At 39.5% G+C, this 18,154-nt stretch overlaps 1 long non-coding RNA gene across 4 annotated transcripts in view; it reads right to left on the bottom strand.

Moving 5' to 3' along the window:
- Positions 1–18,154, bottom strand: part of LOC134808004 (uncharacterized) — a 316,641-nt gene that overhangs the window by 10,849 nt on the left and 287,638 nt on the right. For 2 of the 4 annotated variants that reach the window (XR_010149863.1, XR_010149860.1), the window contains one exon: positions 6,039–6,198. The exons of the other annotated variants lie outside the window; for them this stretch is intronic. This is a non-coding gene — a long non-coding RNA (uncharacterized LOC134808004). The remainder of the gene's footprint in view (positions 1–6,038; positions 6,199–18,154) is intronic. 4 annotated transcript variants of the gene reach the window in all.

Here is an 18,154-nt window from a genome sequence, read left to right as displayed (position 1 = left end):
ACTTACAATCATGGTGGAAGCTGAAGGAAGCAGGCACATCTTACATGGCCAGACAAGGAGGAAGAGAGTGAAGATGGAGGTGCTATACACTTTTAAACAAGCAGGTCTTGTGAAAACTCATTCACTATTATGAGGACAGCAAAGGGGAAGTCTACCCCCATGATCCAGTCACCTCCCACCAGGACCCTCCCCCAAGATTACAATTCAACATGAGATTTGGATTGAGGCACAAATCTAAACCATATTATTCCACCTCTGGCCCCTCCAAAATCTCATGTCCTTCTCACATTTCAAAACACAATCATGCCTTCCCAAAAGTCCCTCAAATTCTTAACTCATTCCAACACTAACTCAAAAGTCCCAAGCCAAAGTCTCATCTGAGACAAGGTAAGTCCCTTGCACCTATGAGTCTGTAAAACAAAAAAACAAGTTAGTTACTTCCAAGATACAATGGAGGTATAGGCATTTAGTAAATACTCCCATTCCAAATGGGAGAAATCAGCCAAAACAAAGGGGCTACAGGTCCCATTCAAGTCCAAAACACAGCAAGGCTGTCATTAAATCTTTAAGCTCCAAAATAATCTCCTTTGACTCTAAGTCTCATATCTAGGCAACATTGATGCAAGGGGTGTGCTCCAAAGGCCTTGGCCGTCTCTGCCCCTGTGGCTCTGCAGGGCATAGCCCCTACTACTGTTTTCACAGGCTGGTGTCGAGTACTTGCAGCTTTTCCAGGTGCCTTGTGTAAGCTGTTGATAGATCTACCATTCTGGGGTCAGGAGGACAATGGCCCTCTTCTCATAATTCTACTAGGCAGTGCCCCAGTGGGGACTCTGTGGGGACTCAAACCCCACATTTCCCCTCCACCTGCACTAGTAGAGGTTCTCTACAGGGCTCCACCCCTGCAACAGACTTCTGCCTGGACATCCTGGCATTTCCATACATCCTCTGACATCTAAGCAGAGGCTCCTAAACCTCCACTCTTGCCTTCTGTGCACCCATAGGCCCAACACCACATGGAAGCCACTAAGGCTTATGTCTTGTACCATCTGGAGCAGCAGCCTGAGACACATCTGGGGCCCTTTTAGCTATGGCTGGAGCTCGAGAGGCTAGGACAGAGGGAACAGTATCTTGAGGTTGCACAGGGCAGCAGAGCCGTCAGTGTGGCCCATAAAACCATTCTTCCCACATAAGCCTTCAGACCTGTGATAGGAAGGGCTGCCACAAAGGTCTCTGACATGCCCTGAAGGTATTTTCCACATTGTCTCGGCTACTAACATTTGGCTTCTCTTTACTTATGCAAATTTCTGCAGCAGGCTTGAGTTTTTTCCCCAGGAAATGGGTTTTTCTTTCCTATCACATGGTCAGGCTGCAAATTTTCTAAACTTTTATGCTGTGCTTCCCTTTTAAATATAAGGTCCAGTTTCAGATCATCTCTTTGCTCATGTGTATGACCATAAACTATTAGAAGCCGCCAGGTAACATCTTGAATACTTGGCTGCTTAGAAATTTCTTCCATCAGAGACCCTAAATCATTACTCTTATGTTCAAAGTTTCACAGATTTCTAGGGCAGGGGCAAAATGCTGCCAGTCTCTGCTAAAGCATAGCAAGAGTGACATTTACTCTAGTTCCCAATAAGTTCCTCATGTTCATCTGAGACCATCTCAGCATGGACTTCACTATCCATATCAGTGTCAGCATTTTGATCACAACAATTTAACAATTCTCCAGGAAATTTCAAATTCTTTCTCATCTTCCTGTCTTCTTCTGAGTCCTCCAAACTGTTCCAACCTCTGCCCATTACCCAGTTCCAAAGTTGCTTCCACATTTTTAGGTACCTTTATAGCAATGCCCCACTTCCCAGTACCAATTTTCTGTATTAGTCCATTCTTTTACTGGTATAAATAACTACCTGAAACTGGGTAATTTATAACAAAAGAGGTTTAATTGGCTCATAGTTCTGCAGGCTGTACAGAAAGCATGGCTGGTGAAACCTCAGGAAACTTACAATCATGGCAGAAGGTGAAGGCGAAGCAGGTATGTCTTACACGGCTGGAGAAAAAGGAAGAGAGTGAAGGGAGAGGTGCTACACACTTTTAAACAACCACATCCCATAAAAACTCCCTCACTGTCATGAGAACAGCAAAGGGAAGTCCACCCTGACGATCCAATCACCTCCCACCAGGCTCCTTCCCCAACACAGGGAATTACAATTCAACATAAGATTTGGGCAGGGACACAAATTCAAACCACATCAAGTAGGAAAAAATATAAGTCCTTTGAGGGTTTTTGGCATATTTTGTCAAAATGGTTTCTGGAGAGAAATCTAATATTTGGAATTTAAATATATTTTATTATAAGGTATGCTTTTTTCTGGTTACATTTTCATTGGATAAGTAATTTTGATCAACCATATTTTACTTCTTTTTTAAAATGATTACTTTAAAAATGATTCAGATCATAATGTAGTTAATGCTCAAAATTTCCAAATCTTCTTTTCCTAATGAAAAACTTCATTTTATTCTTACATATACATATTCATATCACCTTCTCAAATTTTTGTTTATAAGATTTTTATAACAAAAATTATAAATAATTAAAAAACTCAGTGAAATACTTTATGTGAGTAATATCATTTTGCCTCTAGGACATAGCAATAATTTCACCTGCCATCCTTAGAACTGCCATTCTTCATCACTTCTGTTAGTCTGTTTCCTCTTCTGTTTTAATTACACATCTTTATTGAGAGTATTACTAGATGTTTTATTGCTACATAGAAACAAATAATAGTTAAACAAAAGCCGTATCATAGATATTTCATAAAAATTAATCATTTAAATGAATAAAACTATGGGGTTTAAAACATCAACCAAATTTTTAAAATTAAACACAGTGGCTGACACACATTATATTCTGTATTTTTTATATTATTTGACACTAACAAAGATTCTCTGCCTGATGAAACTTTAGTCAAGCTCCTCAGCCTATTCCTAAGCCCAACTGTGCATTTCCTTATGAAATCCAGTTTTAACAAGAACCTTGCTAAGTTAGTTTAGCAAAAACCCCACACCCTCAGTATCTAGTTACCCTCAATGTCTGATCGGGTTCCTCATTCTTCACCATCCCCCAGGTGATGGTCATCTGACCACCCTGGTTGTGATATGGTTTGGCTCTGTGGTCCCCACCCACATTTCACCTTGAATTGTAATAATCCCCATGTGTCATGGGAGGGACCCGGTGGGAGGTAATTGAATCATGGGGGTGGGCTTGTCCCATTATGTTCTCATGATAGTGAATAAGTTTCATGAGATCTGATGGTTTGATACATGGCAGTCCTCCTGCACATGCTATCTCTTGCCTGCCACCATGTAAGATGTGACTTTGCTACTCATTCACCTTCAGCCATGATTGTGAGACCTCCCCAGCCATGTGGAACTGTGAGTCAATTAAATCTCTTCCTTTTATAAATTATCCAGTCTCAGGTATGTCTTTATTAGCAGATTGAGAACAGACTAATACACCCTCGATGTCTGATCTTGTTTCTCATTCATAACCATCTCCCAGGTGATGGTTGTCTGATCACCCTGGTTGTGTTCAGCAAGAAGCTTGCTAAATCAGTTTAGCCAGAATCCCCCATACTCCTGATGCTTCCTCTTAGTAATTTTCTTTTCAATGACTTCCATCCTGCTCCCTGGCTATAAATTCCCACTTGATCATGCTGTATTTGAAGTCGAGCCCAAGTGAGTTCCACTGCTGCAAAATCCCATTGCAGTGGTTTCTATATGTTGTGATGGTCTTGAATAAAATCTTCCTTACTCTGCTTTAACAATTGTGTCATTGAATTTTTTAACAATATTCCATGTTAATATTTTAATATGATGATGATTTTGAGAATTTAGATTAATTTCCAAAATTTATAGGCTTTGAAAAATGATATGACAAATTCTCATTATATTAAAAAAGTTAAATAACCAAATATAGTTCAGAATTTAAAGATTCAAGCTCTTATACTATGTATGAAGCAGAGTTCCTTTAGTCATCAAAAAATTAATCACTCTCTTAATTTATGAATGAATGTTGTTTATCTCTCAGAAATTAATTATAACACAAAGTAGAATTCAAAAGTTAAACATATAAAAAATCAAGTGAAGAATTAGGCATGGGAAAACAGTTTGTAGACTATACAACCTTAAAATCAAAAGCTTATCTTTATCCTTTGTAGTTTTTCTTTAGTAGAAAAAAGAAAAATGTTTTAAACTTATGTAATAAGTACCTCTGAAATTGTGTCTCCTAACAACTCAGAATCAAGAATTTAAGAGTACTGCTGCAAACATGGAAAAACTGAGCTCTCTTGCCTTGAACTGGGTCACTGAAATTACAAGTGTCATCAAGTGGTGAGATGGTTGAGGCAATTTCCATTCCACAACTCACAGAATGCTTTACTTTTTCAGCTTGATTCGTGATCTGATGTGAAAGCAAAATAAATAAAGATTGTACATTTTTTCTTACCTTGTATGTTTGAACATCTTTAAGGCATAATTGGAAAACATTTGCTTTGTACTAAAATGCATCTCCCTAAAATTCATATATTGAAGCCTTAACCCCCAATGTGATGGCATTTGGAGATGGGGACTTTGGGAGGTAATTAAGGTTAAATGAGGTCATTAGAGTGTAATGTTCATGATGTGATTAGTGCCCTTATAAGTAGAGACACTAGACAGCATGCTCTCTGTCTCTCTCTTTCTCTGTCTCTCTCTCTTTCTTTGCCATGTGAGGACAAAATGAGGAGGTGGCCACCTAAAAGCTAACAGAGAGCCCTTTTCAGAACCTAACCATGTTGGCATCCTGACTGTGCACTTCTAGCTTCTGAAGTGTGAGGAAATAAATTTCTATTGTTTTAACCCACCAGTCTATGGTATTTTGCTACTGTAGCTGGAACTAAGACATTGAAAAAAATGACTTGGCCCATATTAATTTCATCAGGTGGGTAGGTTGAATGAACAATATTGGCTAAGGCTTACTTCCAGGTTCCCTCTGCTCTCTACCTTGAAACCTCCATGTACTTTTTCCCTCTCTGGCCTGCCTATGACATTCTCCAGTCAGTACTGAATTTCTTCTACTTCCCAACTTCCTCCACCTTAAGAAAAAAAAACAAAACTCTTTGGTAATTTCTGAATTTGTCAAGATTTCAGTCAATTACAGATTTGATTGCTCTCTTTCTGCTAGAAAGCCATCTGCCTAAATTGCACAGTAGGTGAAGTAGGTGACAGATGGGACTAAGGAGAGACTGATAAATGAATAACCCAAAGACAAATGAGAGAAGTAGTGGAAGAAAAAAGAGGAGGAGGAAGAAAAGGAAAAGGAGGAGGAGGAGTAAAGGAAGAGAAGGAAACTGAAAAGAATATGAAATAATTTTAACTCTTAATCCCAAGAGCAAAAGAAGCCAAAAATTTGCTCGGTGAAGGTAAGGTTGAATGTCTGAGTCAAAGCTGCCCCGTGCATTCTCTATTCCCAGTTAACTCCTATGAAGAATGAATTCCTAAATTACATAAAGAAAAAAATACATGCACAGGAAATAGTAATTAGAGAAAGGACCATAGCTGATATCAGAACTCAAGCTTGGGGAAAAATCCGAGAAGGGGTTTTGGAGGTGTTTGTTCCTGCCAGCAAAATGGCATTACGAAGAGAAACAGTATGGCTAATGTATAGTAAGAGTAACTTGAGTTTGGGTGCTTCAGAGAGCTTCTATGTTTTCTTTCATGGACTACATTCGGAGTCAGTGTCAAATAATAGGCAGTTACGGAACCTCCTTGTCTCAATTGCTGTTCTCCAGCATCATTACTGAAAAGAAAGCCCTTGAAAGCAAAATTCCTAGAGTAGGAAGAGTCAGATTCTCACTCCGCCGGCACCTTGGGTAGGATGCAGAGCAACCCAGTACACCTTCTGCTTATAGTGCCTTTCTTGCCTGAGTATTGGACTCACCCTGGGCTTGGGAAGGGGCACAGAGAAAAAAGTAAACAATTGGTAGCTAGGTAAATACCTTTGTTCTGAATACATCAAAGTTCTGTAGGATGGTGTTTTGATTTTTCAGTATTACGTTGTTTTCTCATTCACCAGGTTACTGATTCCCAGTGATTGCAGAATTTTTGCGAGGCCCAGTGTATAAAACATTTACTCCTGCTAGTCTCATGTGCCGCTTCCTAAAGAAACGAGTCACAAATGTTTGTTGTATGCCATCTGTTCTATAGATAGGTAACAGCACACATACATAATCTCTCAAAAAAGCACATTACTATATTATTTTAGATATGGCTTAATTCTACCCAGAGATTTTGGAATTTATTTATTATTCCATTCCTTTCTCTGATTTTCTTACTACCCTGAAAGAATGGAGTGGCAAGCTACTTTGCTCTTCTAATTTGTTACTTGAAGGTTTTTCTCACCTGAAAGCTGAGGTTATCAGGAAACTTTACTCAGAAGCACTGAGCAACTTAGTAAACTACTGCTGAACTATAGCCACTGAGATTTAATTGCCCTGCTGTTAACATTGAGGCAGTTTCTTATAGTGGCCATACAGTGTGCAGAGATTATTTAGAATACACTAATATCTGTCTAGATTATTCATAGTACTACATTATCATTTAGAGATAAGAACATTCTATGTGCTCATCAAGTCATTTGGCCACCTGCATCCAGGTCTTTCTTTTTTTTTTAATTTTATTATTATTCTACTTTAAGTTTTAGGGTACATGTGCACAATGTGCAGGTTTGTTACATATGTATACATGTGCCATGTTGGTGTGCTGCACCCATTAACTCGTCATTTAGTATTAGGTATATCTCCTAATGCTATCCGTCCCCCCTCCCCCCTCACTCCTCCTCCCACCCCACAACAGTCCCCGAAGTGTGATGTTCCCCTTCCTGTGTCCATGTGTTCTCATTGTTCAATTCCCACCTATGAGTGAGAACATGCAGTGTTTGGTTTTTTGTACTTGCGATAGTTTGCGGAGAATGATGGTTTCCAGTTTCATCCATGTCCCTACAAAGGACATGAACTCATCTTTTATGGCTGCATAGTATTCCATGGTGTATATGTGCCACATTTTCTTAATCCAGTCTATCATTGTTGGACATTTGGGTTGGTTCCAAGTCTTTGCTATTGTGAATAGTGCTGCAATAAACATACATGTGCATGTGTCTTTAGAGCCACACGATTTATAATCCTTTGGGTATATACCCAGTAATGGGATGGCTGGGTTAAATGGTATTTCTAGTTCTAGATCCCTGAGGAATCACCACAATGACTTCCACAATGGTTGAACTAGTTTACAGTCCCATCAACAGTGTCAAAGTGTTCCTATTTCTCCACATCCTCTCCAGCACCTGTTGTTTCCTGACTTTTTAATGATCGCCATTCTAACTGGTGTGAGATGGTATCTCATTGTGGTTTTGATTTGCATTTCTCTGATGGCCAGTGATGATGAGCATTTTTTCATGTGTTTTTTGGCTGCATAAATGTCTTCTTTTGAGAAGTGTCTGTTCATATCCTTTGCCCACTTTTTGTTGGGGTTGTTTGCTTTTTCTTGTAAATGTGTTTGAGTTCATTGTAGATTCTGGATATGAGCCCTTTGTCAGATGAGTAGGTTGTGAAAATTTTGTCCCACTTTGTAGGTTGCCTGTTCACTCTGATGGTAGTTTCTTTTGCTGTGCAGAAGCTCTTTAGTTTACTTAGATCCCATTTGTCAATTTTGGCTGTTGTTGCCATTGCTTTTGGTGTTTTAGACATGAAGTCCTTGCCCATGCCTATGTCCTCAATGGTAATGCCTAGGTTTTCTTCTAGGGTTTTAGATCTAACATGTAAGTCTTTAATCCACCTTGAATTAATTTTTGTATAAGGTGTAAGGAAGGGATCCAGTTTCAGCTTTCTACATATGGATAGCCAATTTTCCCAGCAACATTTATTAAAAAGGGAAACCTTTCCCCATTTGCTTGTTTTTGTCAGGTTTATCAAAGATCAGATGGTTGTAGATATGTGGCATTATTTCGGAGGGCTCTGTTCTGTTCCATTGATCTATATCTCTGTTTTGGTACCAGTACCGTGCTGTTTTGGTGACTGTAGCCTTGTAGTATAGTTTGAAGTCAGGTAGCGTGATGCCTCCAGCTTTGTTCTTTTGGCTTAGGATTGACTTGGCGATACGGGCTCTTTTTTAGTTCCATATGAACTTTAGAGTAGTTTTTTCCAATTCTGTGAAGAAAGTCGTTGGTAGCTTGATGGGGATGGCATTGAATCTATGAATTACCTTGGGCAGTGTGGCCATTTTCACGATATTGATTCTTCCTACCCATGAGCATGGAATGTTCTTCCATTTGTTTGTGTCCTCTTTTATTTCCTTGAGCAGTGGTTTGTAGTTCTCCTTGAAGAGGTCCTTCACATCCCTTGTAAGTTGGATTCCTAGGTATTTTATTCTCTTTGAAGCAATTGTGAATGTGAGTTCACTCATGATTTGGCTCTCTGTTTGTCTATTATTGGTGTATAAGAATGCTTGTGATTTTTGTACATTGATTTTATATCCTGAGACTTTGCTGAAGTTGCTTATCAGCTTAAGGAGAATTTGGGCTGAGACAATGGGGTTTTCTAGATATACAATCATGTCATCTGCAAACAGGGACAATTTGACTTCCTCTTTTCCTAATTGAATACCCTTTATTTCCTTCTCCTGCCTGATTGCCCTGGCCAGAACTTCCAACACTATGTTGAATAGCAGTGGAGAGAGAGGGCATCCCTGTCTTGTGCCAGTTTTCAAAGGGAATGCTTTCAGTTTTTCCCCATTCAGTATGATATTGGCTGTGGGTTTGTCATAGATAGCTCTTATTATTTTGAGATACATCCCATCAATACCTAATTTATTGAGAGTTTTTAGCATGAAGGGTTGTTGAATTTTGTCAAAGGCCTTTTCTGCATCTATTGAGATAATCATGTGGTTTTTGTCTTTGGTTCTGTTTATATACTGGATTACATTTATTGATTTGAGCATGTTGAACCAGCCTTGCATCCCAGGGATGAAGCCCACTTGATCATGGTGGATAAGCTTTTTGATGTGCTGCTGGATTTGGTTTGCCAGTATTTTATTGAGGATTTTTGCATCAATGTTCATCAAGGATATTGGTCTAAAATTCTCTTTTTTGGTTGTGTCTTTGCCAGGCTTTGGTAACAGAATGATGCTGGCCTCATAAAATGAGTTAGGGAGGATTCCCTCTTTTTCTATTGATTGGAATAGTTTCAGAAGGAATGGTACCAGCTCCTCCTTGTACCTCTGGTAGGATTCGGCTGTGAATCCATCTGGTCCTGGACTCTTTTTCATTGGTAAGCTATTGATTCTTGCCACAATTTCAGAGCCTGTTATTGGTCTATTCAGAGATTCAGCTTCTCCTGGTTTAGTCTTGGGAGGGTGTATGTGTCTAGGAATTTATCCACTTCTTCTAGCTTTTCTAGTGTATTTGCGTAGAGGTGTTTGTAGTATTCTCTGATGGTAGTTTGTATTTCTGTGGGATTGGTGGTGATATCCCCTTTATCATTTTTTATTGTGTCTATTTGATTCTTCTCTCTTTTCTTCTTATTAGTCTTGCTAGTAGTCTATTGATTTTGTTGATCTTTTCAAAAAACCAGCTCCTGGATTCATTAATTTTTTGAAGGGTTTTTTGTGTCTCTATTTCCTTCAGTTCTGCTCTGATTTTAGTTATTTCTTGCCTTCTGCTAGCTTTTGAATGTGTTTGCTCTTGCTTTTCTAGTACTTTTACTTGTGATGTTAGGGTGTCAATTTTGGATCTTTCTGGCTTTCTCTTGTGGGCATTTAGTGCTATAAATTTCCCTCTACACACTGCTTTGAATGTGTCCCAGAGATTCTGGTATGTTTTGTCTTTTTTCTCGTTGGTTTCAAAGAACAACTTTATTTCTGCCTTAATTTCATTATGTACCCAGTAGTCATTCAGGAGCGAATTGTTCAGTGTCCATGTAGTTGAGTGGTTTTGAGTGAGTTTCTTAATCCTGAGTTCTAGTTTGTTTGCACTGTGGTCTGAGAGATAGTTTGTTATAATTTCTGTTCTTTTACATTTGCTGAGGAGAGCTTTACTTCCAAGTATGTGGTCAATTTTGGAATAGGTGTGGTGTGGTGCTGAAAAAAATGTGTGTTCTGTTGATTTGGGGTGGAGAGTTCTGTAGATGTCTATTAAGTCCGCTTGGTGCAGAGCTGAGTTCAATTCCTGGGTATCCTCATTAACTTTCTGTCTTGTTGATCTGTCTAATGTTGACAGTGGGGTGTTAAAGTCTCCCATTATGATTGTGTGGGAGTCCAAGTCTCTTTGTAGGTCACTAAGGACTTGCTCTGTGAATCTGGGTGCTCCTGTATTGGGTGCATATATGTTTAGGATAGTTAGCTCTTCTTGTTGAATTGATCCCTTTACCATTATGTAATGGCCTTCTTTGTCTCTTTTGATCTTTGTTAGTTTAAAGTGTGTTTTATCAGAGACTAGGATTGCAACCCCTGTCTTTTTTTGTTTTCCATTTGCTTGGTAGATCTTCCTCCGTCCCTTTATTTTGAGCCTATGTGTGTCTCTGCAGGTGAGATGGGTTTCCTGAATACAGCACACTGATGGGTCTTGACTCTTTATCCAATTTGCCAGTGTGTGTCTTTTAATTGGAGCATTTAGTCCATTTACATTTAAAGTTAATATTGTTATGTGTGAATTTGGTCCTGTCATTATGATGTTAGCTGGTTATTTTGCTGATTAGTTGATGCAGTTTCTTCCTAGCATTGATGGTCTTTACATTTTGGCCTGTTTTTTCAGTGACTGGTACTGGTTGTTCCTTTCCATGTTTAGTGCTTCCTTCAGGAGCACTTTTAGGGCAGGCCTGGTGGTGACAAAATCTCTCAGATTTGCTTGTCTGTGAAATATTTTATTTCTCCTTCACTTATGAAGCTTAGTTTGGCTGGATATGAAATTCTGGGTTTAAAATTCTTTCCTTAAGAATGTTGAATATTGGCCCCCACTCTCTTCTGGCTTGTAGAGTTTCTGCCGAGAAATCCGCTGTTAGTCTGATACGTTTCCCTTTGTGGGTAACCTGACCTTTCTCTCTGACTGCCCTTAACATTTTTTTCCTTCATTTCAACTTTGGTGAATCTGACAATTATATGTCTTGGAGTTGCTCTTCTCGAGGAGTATCTTTGTGGCATTCTCTGTATTTCCTGAATCTGAATGTTGGCCTACCTTGCTAGATTGGGGAAGTTCTCCTGGATAATATCCTGCAGAGTGTTTTCCAACTTGGTTCCATTCTCCCCATCACTTTCAGGTACACCAATCAGATGTAGATTTGGTCTTTTCACATAGTCCCATGTTTCTTGGAGGCTTTGTTTGTTTCTTTTTATTCTTTTTTCTCTAAACTTCCCTTCTCCCTTCATTTCATGCATTTCATCTTCCATCACTGATACTCTTTCTTCCAGTTGATTGCATCGGCTCCTGAGGCTTCTGCATTCTTCACGTAGTTCTCGAGCCTTGGCTTTCAGCTCCATCAGCTCCTTTAAGGACTTTTCTGCATTGGTTATTCTAGTTATCCATTTTTCTAATTTTTTTCAAAGTTTTTAACGTCTTTGCCATTGGTTTGAATTTCCTCCTGTAGCTCAGAGTAGTTTGATCATCTGAAGTCTTCTTCTCTCAATTCGTCAAAGTCCTTCTCCACCCAGCTTTGTTCCATTGGTGGTTAGGAGCTGCGTTCCTTTGGAGGAGGAGAGGCGCTCTGCTTTTTAGAGTTTCCAGTTTTTCTGCTCTGTTTTTTCCCCATCTTTGTGGTTTTATCTACTTTTGGCCTTTGATGATGGTGACGTACAGAAGAGTGTTTGGTGTGGATGTCCTTTCTGTTTGTTAGTTTTCCTTCTAACAGACAGGACCTTCAGCTGCAGGTCTGTTGGAGTTTGCTAGAAGTCCACTCCAGACCCTGCTTGCCTGGGTATCAGCAGCGGTGGCTGCAGTACATCGGTGGCTGTAGAACAGTGGCTGTTGGTGAACCGCAAATGCTACTGCCTGATCGTTTCTCTGGAAGTTTTGTCTCAGAGGAGTACCCGGCTGTGTGAGGTGTCATTCTGCCCCTACTGGGGGGTGCCTCCCAGTTAGGCTGCTTTGGGGTCAGGGACCCACTTGAGGAGGCAGTCTGCCCATTCTCAGATCTCCAGCTGTGTGCTGGGAGAACCACTACTCTCTTCAAAGCTGTCAGATAGGGACATTTAAGTCTTCAGAGGTTACTGCTGTCTTTTTGTTTGTCTGTGCCCTGCCCCTAGAGGTGGAGCCTACAGAGGCAGGCAGGCCTCCTTGAGCTGTGGTGGGCTCCACCCAGTTCGAGCTTCCTGGCTGCTTTGTTTACCTAATCAAGCCTGGGCAATGGCAGGCGCCCCTCCCCCAGCCTCGCTGCCACCTTGCAGTTTGATCTCAGACTGCTGTGCCAGCAATCAGCAAGTCTCCGTGGGCGTAGGACCCTCTGAGCCATGTGTGGGATATAATCTCCTGGTGTGCCATTTTTTAAGCCTGTTGGAAAAGCGCAGTATTAGGGTGGGAGTGACCTGATTTTCCAGGTGCCATCTGTCACCCCTTTCTTTGACTAGGAAAGGGAACTCCCTGACCCCTTGCACTTCCTGAGTGAGGCAATGCCTCGCCCTGCTTCGGCTCGCGCATGGTGCGCTGCACCCCCTGTCCTGCACCCACTGTCTGGCACTCCCTAATGAGGTGAACCCGGTACCTCAGATGGAAATGCAGAAATCACCCGTCTTCTGTGTCGCTCACGCTGGGAGCTGTAGACCAGAGCTGTTCCTATTCGGCCATCTTGGCTCCACCCCCGCATCCAGGCCTTTCTATCTTTTTTTTTTTTTTTTTAACGATGTCTTCTTTAACAATATTCCTGATACTTATTTGGAATTCACCCAATCTTACTGATTTATGACCCTTTTTTAAGAAAAGGCCAACCGTTGCAAACCACAAAATTACCATTTAATTCTACAGTTAACTATCTCATTTTTTGTCATCCCTCATTTCATTGTCAACTTTTACACATACACTGTTATTTAGCTAAGTAAACTTCAGAGCTTTATCTTCCAAACTTTCCTGAGAAGGGTGGGAAGGTAAGTGACATAATTCTATTTCCACACCTTAAGAGAAGCACATCAAATACTCTCTGCTTTCTGCCTGGACTGTGATGGCCATCATCTGTAGCTGAAGTCACAACATCTTTTAATCATCACACATCCAGTTGTCACACTTCTTACCTTTTCATTTGTATTTTCACCGAAATTCATGTATTTCCCCCTTTGTGTGACACACCTGAATTTTTAACATCTTAAAAGCAAACTGGATAAAACTAATGAAATGCCAAAATAAAAATTAGGATGCAAAATATTTCATGAATTTCAATTTTTCCAAAAGGCCATTACTCAACCCCCATATATAGAGAGTGCTAATTTATTTAATCATAGGTTTGTGATACATTGCCATAGAAATAGTTGCTTAGAAACACGAATGATATGATGAAACATTTTGAGGCCCTTTACTGAAGTACTGTTGAACTATAACCACTGAGATTTAATTGCTGAGCTGTTAAGACATCTTCCAGTAGTGGCTGCAGCAACATTAGGAAATTATTGAGAATACACTAATATCTGCCTAGATTATTCACAGTACTACATTATCATCATTTAGAGGAAAGAGCATTCTATGTTCTCATCAAGAACCATTCAGCCACCTGGACCCAAGCCTTTCTACCTTTTTCTCTCTACTCTGTTTGTTGCTTTTTAATAATTTTTCATGTAACATTTATGTGAGTCCTAATTAGGGAAAAGAAGTCAGGCTGATGGGACCAGGAGAAAACAAAGAGATAAAGCAAATAATGTATAAATACGCTTTTCTTCACGGCTCAGGACATATAAACAAAAAGAGGAAGCAGATGAATTTCTTTATGGTCCAGGATTTATTGACCTCCTGAATAAATAATATCTATAACTCATTAAACATTATGGCTCCCAAATTCCACTCTATAAAATCTCCGGCAAGCCTTTGTTTCCTTGCAGTCAGCTTCTCTCATGCTGATCTGTCTGTTACCTTCTTGCAACATATTTTCATACCTTCTCTAATAAATCTACCTTTCTTTACTTGCAACTGTCTTGGTAAATTCTTTTACTTCTGTGCCACTGGCCCAAGTAGTCATCGCTTCCCTGCAACAATTTACTCAAGATATAAATAAGCAAGTATTGTTGAATAGTAGGGGCCATGGGAACCTTGGGCCTCTGAAGTTTCACTGAAAAATCAACTTGCAAAAGACAGATTAATAGGAGGAAAGGTATACAAATTTATTCAGTGTGTATGCACAGGAGGCTTCAGAATGAAGACCCAAAGATACAGAGGAAACTGTCCATTTTTATGCTTAGGTTCAACAAAGTATGGGCAGCATGTAAAAATATAATTGAACAAAAAGGTTATAATCTAATGCTAACAGGTTGAGTGGGGAAGCCCCACAAAATTTGTCTGTCTAGATTCTTCTTGGCCTCTCTGAGCATTTATTCTTTCCCTCTGGGTATGAGCAGGACCATCTCTGGAATGGAGCTCTTATATCCTGCAGTCAAACAAGGTAGGTCAGATAATTTCTTTATGGCCAGTTTTTACTCACAAATGTGGAGGGAAAGTTAGAGTAATAATTTTAGGTTTTATGACTAGCTTTGGGGAAAAGGGGTTCTAGTTTCTATGACCCCCTTCTTGGGGAAGAGGGATTCCAGTCTCTATGGCTAGCCTCAGGGGAGAATGAGACTGAGAGACAGGAGGGCAGAAGATCGGGGAGAAGTTTCTCCTTCTGAAGCCTGCATTTTGGGGAATTGTTTTCTGAGCCCCAGCAGAACAAAGGCAACAGCTGCCTAAATGTTCTTCCCTCAACCAGCGATGTTTAATAGGAATCTTCTATGTATAGTTCAGGAACCACCCTGTGTTCCAAAAAAAAAGTCTCCACATGCTCATAGAAACTTGTGTTTCCTTATGTTAATACTCACACTAGGACAGCAGCTATCATTTTTATTTCTAGCTTACATATATAATTTACATATAAACTCATTAATTAGAAGAGTTACTTTGAATTAACATATCTAAAGACAGTGTGTGTGTGTTCAATAGCAACGGTTGGTCCGTATGTAACAATTTCAGTGGTAAAAACACCTCTTGCTTTCAAAAGGCTTTCCCACCACTAATTCTCAAGGTTTCATTCACTGCTGCTTTGTAAGGAATTACAGTGCTGTCCAGCAAGGGTTACTGTGAGTTCTGGAAAAGTTCCTTCTGCATATTTTCCATCATCTCCTTTTCCAAATGGGGATTTCACACACTTAGACTGTTCCTTTGCCACAAGTATGTGGATACACATAACCTGACTTTCAGTTAGGGCGATGGCAGAGATCGTTGTCTTTTTTTTTTTTTTTTTTTGGTCTGTAATATACCCTGAGAACCAGAACAGTGCTTGACATATAGCAGTTGGTGCTCAATAAATATTTGTTAAATAAATTAATGAATGATGAAAAAGACTACCTCACCAACAGAGTCAAGACTTCAAGGTGGATGAGGTACCTGGATGAGAATTTGGGGTAGCTTCCCTGATGGAAGAGATGCATGTTATGGAAGAAGAGTGTATTCTGAGTCACCTTCCCACCTTCTAACCTCACTTCTTTTTTGCTGAGAGAACTCTGATTTTGCTTGGAGCAACAAAGTACCTAACTAAGCACACACTGCCCCAGCTTCTCCTGGAGCTGGAAGTCAGATAAAAAGAGAAATAAGTGGCCACTTCCTTCTACCTTCGAATGCTATCATGGGGAAAACTACACAGATTTCAACCTTGTATTTGTTTTGCTTTTGATTCAACATTGGTGGCTGCCTAAAACTATACTTCTTATACAGGAAAAATAAGTACTTATTTTACCAATAAAGTTGAAAGAATGTTTTTATTCATACATAAATATATTTCTAAACCATATCAGCATACTCTTATTTTCTACTCCTTCACTTTTAAACTTCTCTTGACATACTCTAATTTGGACCTTGACTTTAGGCATCATTAATACTGCACTTTTTTTTTTTTTTTTAAACTCAGGCTCACTCTAGCAGAAAACAATTTGATTTTTACTCTTTTCTTATAATTTTCTCCATGTGGGTTTTATTAACATCATTGTTTGGTCTTCCTGCTAATCTGCATCTTCCTATTAATCTTCATGAGTGTGTAGTCCTAATTAGGGAAAAGGAATCAGGCTGCTGGAACAAAGGAAAAGCAAAAGGAGAAAGCAGATAAGCTGTAAGTCAGCCTTTCCTCATGGTCCAGGACACATAGCCTTCCTGCTGAAATAAGTCACAATCTTCCTGCACCCAGCTATCATCAGACACCTGCAAGTTTGCTCACTGCAGCCTTGGCATTATCAGTACTTCATGTAGCACTCTTTAGTGTAAGCACTGTTTTATAAAATCCCTCGCAAGCCTTTGTTTCCTTGCTCAGTCAGCTCTTCTCATGCTTATTTGTTTGTTGCTTTCTGGCCATGTATTTTCATACTTCCTGTAACAAATCTGCCTTTCTTAGCCTACAGCTGTCTTGGTAAATTCTTCTTACCCCCACACCACCGGCCCAGATAATTGCCACTCACCTGCTGAAGCAGCCTTGTCTGGGGTGACACCTGATGTTCTTGGTTTCATGGCCACAGAGATAAGGAGATAGACACACACACACAAAGGGTGAGGTTTAGAGCAGAATTTTAACAGGTGAAAGAAAGAGAATAGCTCTCTGTTACAGAGAGGGGTCCCAGAAAAATGGGTTGCTGATCCACAGTGAAATGCAAGGGTTTTTATAGACAAGCTAGTGGGGAGACAGTATTTGATCTACATAGGGTGTAAAAAAGTGGTTAGGACCAGGTGTGCCATCTGCATAGGGCGTGAATCTTTGGAAGCCCTCACACAAATCTTTTATTATAGAGGTGAGTCCTCTACCTGAGCTACTCCATGTTGCTTATTTTTTTCTTACTGTGCATGTGCTAACAAAAAAAAGGAAGGTGGAGCCCCCGTGGTGGACATGTCTGGCCCCAGGTAGCCCTTTCTATCTGTGCAGCTGTGAGCATTCCCCTGTGCAAGCTTCCAGCTTCCTTATCGATGTTTGCAGCCCGATCTTCCAGGCTGCTGTTTGTTAGAAAAGAAGTGATTACTTGGGCTGCTTTTTGTTAGAAGGGAAGTTCTGCCAAGGAATGTTTTGCCCTCACTAAAGGCCTAAAATAAATTTTTTCTATCTCCTGTATCACTGCAGGAATGAGCCTCATCAATGTTGTTATTCTCTACGATACCATTTCATTTCCTCTATTTCTCACTTTACTATTGCCTCTTGAAATACACTAGCTAGGCTTCCAGTGTCAGCTACATGCTAATAACTTTCATTTTTGACTAAAATATAAGTATAACAGATCATACCCATACAGAAAATTACATAAACCCTAAATTTAACAAGTTGTCAGAAAGTGAAAACTATGCAACTGCCACTCAGATCAAATAATTGAGTATTACAGCACTTCAGATTTTTATTCTTTTAATTCAAAATGTGTTCTATATTTCCTTTTGATTTTTGTTTTTGATCTATGAATTATTTAGAAGTTTTTGGTTTGATTTCCAAGTATTTGTGAGTTTACTAAGTATCCTATTGACATTGAATTTTATTTAATTCTGTGAAGTTAGTGAATATTCTGTGTATGGTTTCAATCTTTTTAAATTCCTTAAGACGTTTTTATGGACCAGCGTATGGTCCTTCTTGATGAATGCACCATGTACACTTGAAAAGAATTTCAAATACGCTGGTCTACAAATGCCAATTAAATCAAGGTGGTTAAAAGTGTGAGTCATATCTTCAAATATAATTTTGATTTTTGATATAGTTGCTTGATCAATTGCTAAGATCGAGTTTTGAAACTTTCATACTATAATTAAAGATTTGCCAGTTTATCAATTTAATTCCTCTGTTTGATAATTAAGCCTCTGTTTAAGGAAATACACATTTAAAATATACGCTCCTGATGAAATGTCTCTTTTATCATTATATAATGTCTCTCAGTATCTCTAGTA

Source organism: Pan troglodytes, chromosome 13 (assembly GCF_028858775.2).
Source record: "Pan troglodytes isolate AG18354 chromosome 13, NHGRI_mPanTro3-v2.0_pri, whole genome shotgun sequence".
NCBI classification, from domain to species: domain Eukaryota; kingdom Metazoa; phylum Chordata; class Mammalia; order Primates; family Hominidae; genus Pan; species Pan troglodytes.
The sequence above is the reverse complement of the archived record's forward strand: the minus strand, read 5'-3'. Positions and strand labels throughout refer to the sequence as shown.